Genomic DNA, 9,749 nt, shown 5'->3' with positions numbered 1-9,749 from the left:
ACATATAAGGAACGGTTGCTAGAATTGGGTATGTCTAGTTTAACGAAGAGAAGGACAAGGGGGGACATGATAGCAGTATTCCAATATCTCAGGGGCTGCCATAAAGAAGAGGGAATTAAGCTATTTTCCAAAGCACCTGAAGGCAGGACAAGAAGCAACGGGTGGAAACTAATCAAGGAGAGAAGCAACCTAGAACTAAGGAGAAACTTCCTGACAGTGAGAACAATTAATCAGTGGAACAGCTTGCCTCCAAAAGCAGTAAATGCTCCAACACTGGAAGTTTTTAAGAAGAGACTGGACAGCCACTTGTCCGAAATGGTGTAGGGTTTCCTGCCCGAGCAGGGGGTTGGACTAGATGACCTCCAAGGTCCCTTCCAACTTTACTACTATTATTATTATTAAGCCTGGGGAGAAAAAAGGTCCTTCTGCATTAATGCATGCATACATACATACATACATACATACATACATACATACATACATACACACTTTTTATTTATTTAAAAGAGTCTTTGATTCCAAGGCCTAGAAAATCATGAAGATTGGATTAGACTGGGCCCTATTGGTGCAATGAAATATATAATTATATTTACAGCTGATAACAAGTCCACTCAGTGGATTTCATTTTTCTAAAATGTTGGTATTTTTTTAATTTAATTTTTTTTTGTTTCTTAATAATTTTATTAAACTTATCAAACTATAAAACGTAGATGAAAAATAAAAATAGTGGGTAAATTGGGAAGAGAAAGGGTAGGAAAAGAATTTTAGGGTAAAGGAGAAAAAAGAAAGAAAAGCATTGACTTCTGCCTCTTTTTAACACAGTAGAATAAAATCATAACATTGCAGCTTCAACTTTTTATTTTTACATACTTAATTTGTATTAGCCATTTCTATAACAACAAATATATCTAATCAGAAAAATTGAAAGTCAAAGTTTCATTTTTTTTCCATCTCAAGCACCAAAATCCAAAAGTGCTTTCCAAGTAGAAACAAAGTTGGATGTACTTTTTTCTTTGATTAGCCATCCCTAATTCCATCAGTTTTTCTGCATCACCACAACACTAAGAAAAATGGAAGAGAAATGGCTACTTGACATCTTTCTCTGTAACAATTATCCAAAAAAGTTTGTATTCCTACACACAGCACCCAAACCACAACACACCACAAAGCCAACCACCATGCAAAAACTAATCCTACCATACACTAAAAGGGTGTCAGAAATGACAGCCAGAATTGTCCAACCTCTAGGAACAGCAATAGTCCACAAACCCACAGCCACACTCTGCCAGGAATCATCCAGGACCAAAGATATAGAAGATTGAAAGAAACAATGTGAACTACAAAATAAACTATAACAATTGCAACCAATTCTATGTGGGACAAACATCATGTCAATTAAAAACCAGGATCCATGAACACCAACGGGCAGTCAAATGCCATGATTCCAAATCCTTAATCTTTACCCACATTGATACCAAACAACACCAGTTCAATTGGAGCAACACAAAAATCAATGGCCACACTACCATCCATCCTGTTTATGAGGTCATGGAAGCTTGGCACTCCACAAGCAATTCAATCAAGAGACACATTAACCCACAACCATCCTATGAACCCCTCAGAATCCAAATCAACTGCACAGCCAACCAGAGACAGTACTGATCCTCAACCAACCCACCCAAGCCCCCTCAACCAGCACTTCACCTCCCAATGACCCTCACCTGATATAACCTTTCCATCACAAAACCCTCACTTGATACACCTACAACTGACCCATCACAAGATCTACTAATCACACAAATCCACACCTGACCTACAAACATCTGACCCATCACAAGACCCAAGACAAGACCCTCACTTGACACATTCAGACTCATCAAAAGACCTAGTGACCACACAAAGCCCTTATAAACAGAAGAATACTGACACTGACATCCCCTAAACTCCACTGAAGATGTTTCCTAGCCTAGTAATGAAACATTCATAAACCAACCCACAAGCTCGGAGAATGAATGTTCACCCTCATTCATCCATTGTGGGAATTAGAGTATTTTTATATTTTTGTGCATCAAGCATTCTGGCTAATGTCAACAACTGCAAAATTTCATCTTTTTTCCCAAGTTCTTTATCCATGAAGCCTAAAAGAAAAGTCTCTGGTTTAACTTTTATATTCACTTGAAGAATCTTCTAAAATGTTGGTCTTTTTATTTATAATATTAAAATGGCTGATATTAAAAAGGAAGTATCATATTTTCCGGCGTATAAGACGACTTTCTAAAGCATTCAAATCAGCGCCGAAGTTGGGAGTCGTCTTATACGCCGAGTCATCTTATACGCCGGAAATTACGGTAAGTTTCCGGCGTATAAGATGACTTTCTAGGCATGCAACTCAGCGCCAGTCGGGAGTCATCTTATACGCCGAGACGTCCTATACGCCAGAAAATACGGTATATCCAACAAGAACCTGGAGTGCTTCAAATCATCATTCTGACAGCAGGCTTATATTGTAAAAAGAAAACTATTTAAGCCTAAACAGATTCACTTTTCAGAACAGAATACAGGAATGAGGTTAGTACAAGTTCTGCAGTGAAATACCAGAATAAATCTATTTAGCATAGAACAGCACAAGCAGGTTACTAGAATGCATAAGGAGAAGATGAATTTGCTACTCTCCAAAATGCAATGCCAGCAACTATGCCAACAGTATACCAGCAGATGGATTGGAAGGATGGTACTGGTTATCTTTTAATTGGATCCAGATTTTCCAGTAATACCTGTGTTTAACTGTAATCAATAAAAAAATTATTTGTTTTAACTTTATTATCATTCAGGTACTCTACATGATCCAGTTTATAGATTATGCCATTGACAAACAGAATACAAGTCATCAAGAAACCAGTATCCAACATGCAATTAACCAAAATAAATTCAACAACTATGTCACATTCAACTTCTTTTTTCTGACTTTTTTTTATAAATTTCTTAAGTATTCATATGTTATTTTAGGCATTTTCCTAATCTGATTTCTCTTCAGACCATACAATTCTTTGCCTTTGCTATTGGACTTTTTAATTTTTTTTAATATTAAGCACTGAGAAAACAAATGGGATAATTAATTTTGATGAGGTATAATCCTTTTCTTCCTCCACAGGGCCTTGAGAGGTCACCAGCATAAATCAGCCATTTTGCTTAATTACAAAGGTATGTTCTGCCAGAAGTTAGAGGCACCTGCAGGTTTGGTAGCTGTTAAGTCTGCATTATAGTCTTAGAGAAATATTTTAAATTGAGAAATATTATAGTAAAACAGTCTTTGATATTAAGATGAAAGTCCTTTTCCTCTGGATTTAAAATTATTTATATAAACAAGTCTAACCATTCCTTTCCTGTTACCTAACAGCTATTACCAATCAGAGATACTCAGGCCATCTGACCTCATTACAGGAAAATCATGAGCTGCAACTGGAAGCTTATCTTGGGACTGTGATATCATTTGAATCGCAAATGGTCACCATTTTGTATTTGCAAAAACTGGATTTTGAAGCACATAGCATTATTTATCTATTTTTCTGTTTTAGAACATTTATATAGCAGTCCATCTTATATTATCTTATATCACCCCATTCTGGGTGGCTCCCAATCAACAATTAACCTCAATAATAAAAGAAAATAATACATATATCCAGGGCATTTTTTTCTCATAGAACGCCCAGAACCGAGTTCTGGCATCTTTTTTGGATGTCGTAGGGTAGGCAAGATGGGTTGTATGACATGTGTGAGTTCTGGCACCTTTTTTTTTAAAGAAAAAAAGCACTGCATATATCTAGGATGTGAGGGTGATCTGGCTGCAACATCTGTCACCCCATTGATCGTCAGGGTTGATTTGGCTGATCTGGCTGACTAGGCGGGTGTCCCCTTCCTCCCTCACCGCTCCATGTGCATCCCTCCCAAAGCTGTGAGCTCAGTGGAAGAGGACGACCATCCCATATAGAAGGAGTGTACCTATCTTCAGTCAAGGGTAATACATATATCTATTAAAATCATACACATTAAAAACCTCACACTAAAGTTAAGCTTCCACATGCAGTCCCTTGTTAAATTATCTTATCCATATCACTATCATTTGTCTGAGGAAAAGCTGGGTCATAAGTGCTTTTCAGAAGGCTAGAAGGATAGAGATCTGCCAAATTTTAAGGGGATGGGAGTTCCATAGGACAGCAGCTGCTCTGGAAAAGCACACTTCCTAATTTCCACAAGATGTTGATTCTTAAGGGAAAGTACTAGGAGTATGCCCACCTTATCTTACCTGGTAGAACAAGTAGCTGTCCTTAGGGAGAAGCTGTCCCATAGATAACTTGGCCCTATCCATATTTTAAACCCCAGAACTGTAGAAAAAAAAAGTTATGTTCATAGTCAACCAGTTTATTCAAGTCCTGTTTCAAACCTTCATCCAGGTTTGGCTGCATATAATAAAATCATCTCCAAAAGCTGCAAAACCTTTCTAGGAAACATATTATCCATTGATCTTTAAAAGGCTGCAGACGCATTTATAGTTCCAAAAGGCACCATTTTTTTTATGTCAAAAGCCCTTGTGAAGTAGCAGTTGTCCCCCCCCCCATAGCCTATAGCCTTTCCACCTCATGAAATCTATATGTTTCAATTTCTGGATTCCACAAATTCCAAATGGCAGCTGCCCCTGATCCAAATACCACAATAAACCTGAAGTTAGCTCCAATTCTGCCAAGAAACCACATAACAAGGAGAAAAAGATGGCCCCAGACCAGGACATAAATGGAAGAATTAACTTACAGTGGGGTGAAAAAAATGATTGTGTGAATTTTTTTGACAGTTCTATCACTCAGACATATTGAATTTTATTAACTCATGCTTATGTTGTGAAGAATGATGCATTATTCCTAGGTTTATGGAGGCCATCCTTCCTTAGACAGAATTCCCTACATGGAACAGCTACTTCCTGCTCTCAGCTATCCTGAAAAAGGAAAATGTAGGGCAGCTTGGGAAGTCAAATGAATAAGGCTTGTTGCAGGGTGAAAATGTAGGTCTGTTAAAAAAAAACATTCCTATTTTGCTACACTGTGCATTTTGAAAACAAGGATCTATAGTATCAAATGAAGTAAGAAATAAGGTTCTTATGTGTTGAATTGCTGTTCAGATAAAGTGTGAAAAAAAGATAACACAGACTCTCATTTGTTCTTTATATGGGTGTTTGGAAAGTAAAATACAATGCCATTTGTCTCCTATGTGCTATACCCAGAGCTCAGCAATTTTGTTTCTTTTTGTGATTAACCACATGACTCTTCACCTCTCAGCAACACATTCAGGGAATGCGTGTGTACAATCTGACAACTGCCCACTTGTATCTTTCCTTTAAACAATATTGATATTTGATTTAAAAATCTTATTTGTAATAAGGCTGATGGATAAGACAAGGCTCTTTTCCCAGATGCATTTTACAGACTACTGAAGTGAAGTGTTAGAAAGAAAATGAAACACTTTGTCAGTTCAAGAAGTGCTAAACAAACTGTCCCACTAAAAGGGGGGGGAGTGGAGCTGGGGGGAAAAGCGCTTAGGAAAACTGGCAAGTCCTTTAAGCAGGGATCTCGGGAGACAAATAAGAGATTAATATGGGGCTGAATCCACTGAGCAATTTTCTCATTCAATCTAGCAAAATTAATGCTGTTCTTTTGAAAGGCCCATTCAGTTCAAGAAGTGGGTGATGCAAACTTTTCAGTGGATTTTATCCACTATATTATAGGCAGAGGAAATTGTTTTCAGAAATCCAGGAAAGGTGGGGAGGACGGTCTGTTCCACTACTGAAGGATATTATTCAGCAGTATATTATTAGAGTGGTATTATCACTCTGCCTGCCCTTTTTCCAATAAGCTCTGTAAATGGCAATCTTGTGAGGAAGATTTCACTCAGAAATAATATGTTTTTCCCCTTCCGATCATTAAAATTCATAGATGATTAAGGTGTTTGAACCAGCACTTCACCTCATGACAGCTTAGTCTTGATGACAACATCACCAAACCTTCTTTGCTTTTTCATGTTTTACAGACTTTAGAAAACTTTACATGAAAGTGAAAAATTTAATCTTGTGATTCAGTTGTTACAGGTGCATTAAAGGTAGCATCCCGTAGTGAGAAAGGTACATAAGAAGGCCATGGTTTTGGTGGCTGAGAACAATTGATGAACCGAGGTGGCGCAGCAGTTAGAGTGCAGTACTGCAGGCCACTTTAGCTGACTGTGTTCAGCAGGTCAGCGGTTCAAATCTCACCGGCTCAAGGTTGACTCAGCCTTCCATCCTTCCGAGGTAGGTAAAATGAGGACCCAGATTGTTGGGGGCAATGTAAATATATATATACATTGCTTACTGGTGTACACCGCTTAGAGAGTGCTTGCACTTAAAGCGGTATATAAGTCTCATAAATAAATAAATAAATAAATGACAGGAGAAACATCAGTAGAAAATTTCCTCTCAGGATGAAAGATTAATACATCTCAAATATTTAAAGCTCAAAATTATTTAACTGGGTGTAATAAGCATAGCATCTATTTTCAGTCTTGCTTTTATGAAAAATAAAAATAAAAAATCATCCTGTCAATATCATGGACTTTCCACCAACATTTGTGGGGGGGGGGATTGAATTGAGACCAGAGAATTGCAAGCCACCTACTGTATAGGCCACTGCTGGCCTTAAATTATATGCTATACAGTATGTACAGTATGTGAATAATTAATAATTGTGAAGGAATAAGATGCTTGTATAGAAATCACTATGATTCAATATTTAAAACTGAGACAACAAAACTGTGCTATCTAAAGCTTTGCTCACTGGATAATTTTCAGTAAATAGTTCCCTATTTGTGAAGAGATCAAGAAATATGAACATGGCATTTAATATGTATTTAATTCCCAGAATGCATATTAAAATTACTATGGTCCCAGTGTAAAAAATCATCTGTGAAAAACAACTATTCTGCATGCTACTGCTTCATTTATGAAGTTTTTGAAAAACTAATACTTTGTTGTAAAATGCTGTATGATTAAACTGTTAGAAAACTTGAGGGAGTGAATAAACTTGTATTTCCCACAATTTTACACATTTCAATCTACAATCTTTTGTGTACTTACCAAGGACTAAATTGCCATCAGCATAAATGAACCAATATCTCAGATTACCCCCTTTTGATTCTAAATTCTCTACAAAAGAAGGTCTCATTACTTTGAATATAACTATTAAAAAAGTTCATGTATGTAAAATAGCAATATTCCAAGAAAAGATAAAACATTTGAAAAAGGTATGTCTATACCACAATGGAGAAAGTAAACAAATTGGCCATCTTGCCATGTGATTTCCCAGAAAAAACGTAGTTACAGTAAAAACATGAAGCTGGGAAAATAGCTGAGAAAAGGATAAGGTTTTTCATGTACATGCAATATCTTATGAGGAGAATTGAAATGGGTGAAGGCTAAGTTAATAGTGTTGGAGATGAGTCTAACCCCCAACACAATATCCTGAGCATTGGCCCATTACAATTCAAGAGAAAGAGGGGAAAAAAGCTAGAAAAGAAAGATGGAAGTCGACAATTTCAGACTGATAAAGAGGTTCTGGGATTATTCAAGATCACCAAAGAGAAAGAAAACCAGTGATGGGATTCAAATATGTGAACAACTGGTTCTCTCTGTGGATGCCATTTCTGGGCCTGGGCAACAAATAATTAGCTACCGGTTCTGCCAAAGTGGTGCAAACTGGCTGAATCCCACCACTGAGGAAAACCCTTTTGAATGGGATCTATCTATCCTAGATCTGCATAGGGATCTAAAGGAACTGAAGACATCAAAAATGAGGTTGTATCAACTTCCAGATGATGACAGCTAACTTTTAACTGAACTTCTTTATTAACTCTTTAAGAAGTTTAATCATAGCTACATGTTAGGAGACGATACTTCTTGAGTCAGGGAAATAGTTAATTCCAGAATTGTAGATCAGTTATGCATAAATTAGTTGAAGGCAGAAGCCAGAAGAGGAAGGGAGAACTTAAGTTCTATTTATATACACTTGTTGAATGCTACCTGCCTAATTATCTACTTGAAATACTCAATCTCATAACTACAATTATCTGTAACAAATAAAGACAGAAAAACACAACCTTGTTTCATAAGAAAGTCTTTGCTGTTTGATCAATCCACAGACCCATAACAATATTAACTAGAGATAAGGCACACATAGATAGGATCTATCAAGTATCAAGAAGGAGAGGGAGGGAAGGATGGAGGGAGGGAGGGAGAGGGAGAGGGAGAGAGAGAGAGAGAGAGAGGTTTTGAAACCGAGGCCACCACAATTTTAATGTATTAATAAAGCTTACTATGGATGCAACCTTTTTTGTTGTTTGATTTGCTCACTAGGACTTTTTTTCTTCCTCCTGATTATATTTCTCAACACTCCCAATGAACTCCTCTCCATTAAGTTTTATTCCACATTAAGCAGAATTTAATAAATCACAGATCTCGTCACCTAATCAGCAAAATTCTCATTCATGCTTAGTTTCAATTCCATAGGCAGCAAGTTAAAGAAAAAGAACTGCAAGCAAGTAGACTGTGAGGCCCAAGATACAATATGCCAGCATTTCATGCTTCATTATCCTAAGCTGTTTCCTCTTGATTCTTGTGATCATCAAAACAGGAAATCTTATTCCAAAATGATGGGCTTTTGTTCTTTCATTACTGAATCCTCATCTGAAGCATCATATAGCTGCATGTGTTCTTCACCTGCCATTCCCATATCTTGCTTTTTCCCCAAAAAACCTTGGGATGACATATAGCGACCTACTGTTTTATTCCTACCACTCTCCTCTTAAATAAATTAGACTGAAAGTGATGAAGTTTTGCTCAAGGCCATTATGTTTTCTTGTTTGAGAAGAATTTAAGCACAAAGGATGTTCTTCAGATAATAAACATCTGCAGCTACACATTATTGGAGATAACAATACAGAGAAATAAACAGAGCAAAAAGCTAAGTGCCACCAGTGGCTATAATCCAATAAAAAGATGTAAATGTTTCACTGCTGGAGAAAAAGGCCTATTTAGTTGAACCTGAAAATTAGAATATGTAACAACAAAAACAATTAGGGGGAGGGAGAGGGGAATGTCCAAAACCGAGAAAACCCAATTAGTTTTAAAATTGGCCCTGAAACCTATTTAAATAGAAATACATATTTTGAATTGTTAGGCTTTTCATAGGTGAGTGTACCTGGGGAAAAGCTCCAGCTTTCTTTTTTCTTTTTATTAAAAGTTTTAAAGATTTTACACAATATATATCCCAAATCCCTCCCACCCCTCCCACCCCTCCCCTACTTCCCAAAGCTGATTACAGGGTTAAAAATAAACAATCATAATCTAACAAACATTACCCAACTATATTAACAATCAAATCCATAACATACTTTAACTCCTTTTCAAGATAAATATTAACAAATTAAAAACAAAAATAATAATATAATTAAACCATAATACTAAAAATAATATATTAAACTATTAATGATAATCTAAAATTTACTCATAAGCTAAATAATACTTTTCAGTCTCATATTTATTCTGAATATAATCAATCCATCTTCTCCAAACCGAAATGTATTTTTCTTGTGAATAGTCCTTTAAATAAGCGGAGATTTTGGCCATTTCTGCTAAATTAGACACCTTAAGTATCCATTCTTCCACAGTAGGCAAA

Source organism: Crotalus tigris, unplaced genomic scaffold (genome assembly GCF_016545835.1).
Source record: "Crotalus tigris isolate CLP2741 ecotype Arizona unplaced genomic scaffold, ASM1654583v1 scf7180000020518.712944, whole genome shotgun sequence".
Classification (NCBI taxonomy): Eukaryota; Metazoa; Chordata; class Lepidosauria; order Squamata; family Viperidae; genus Crotalus; species Crotalus tigris.
This window is presented reverse-complemented; position numbering follows the sequence as displayed.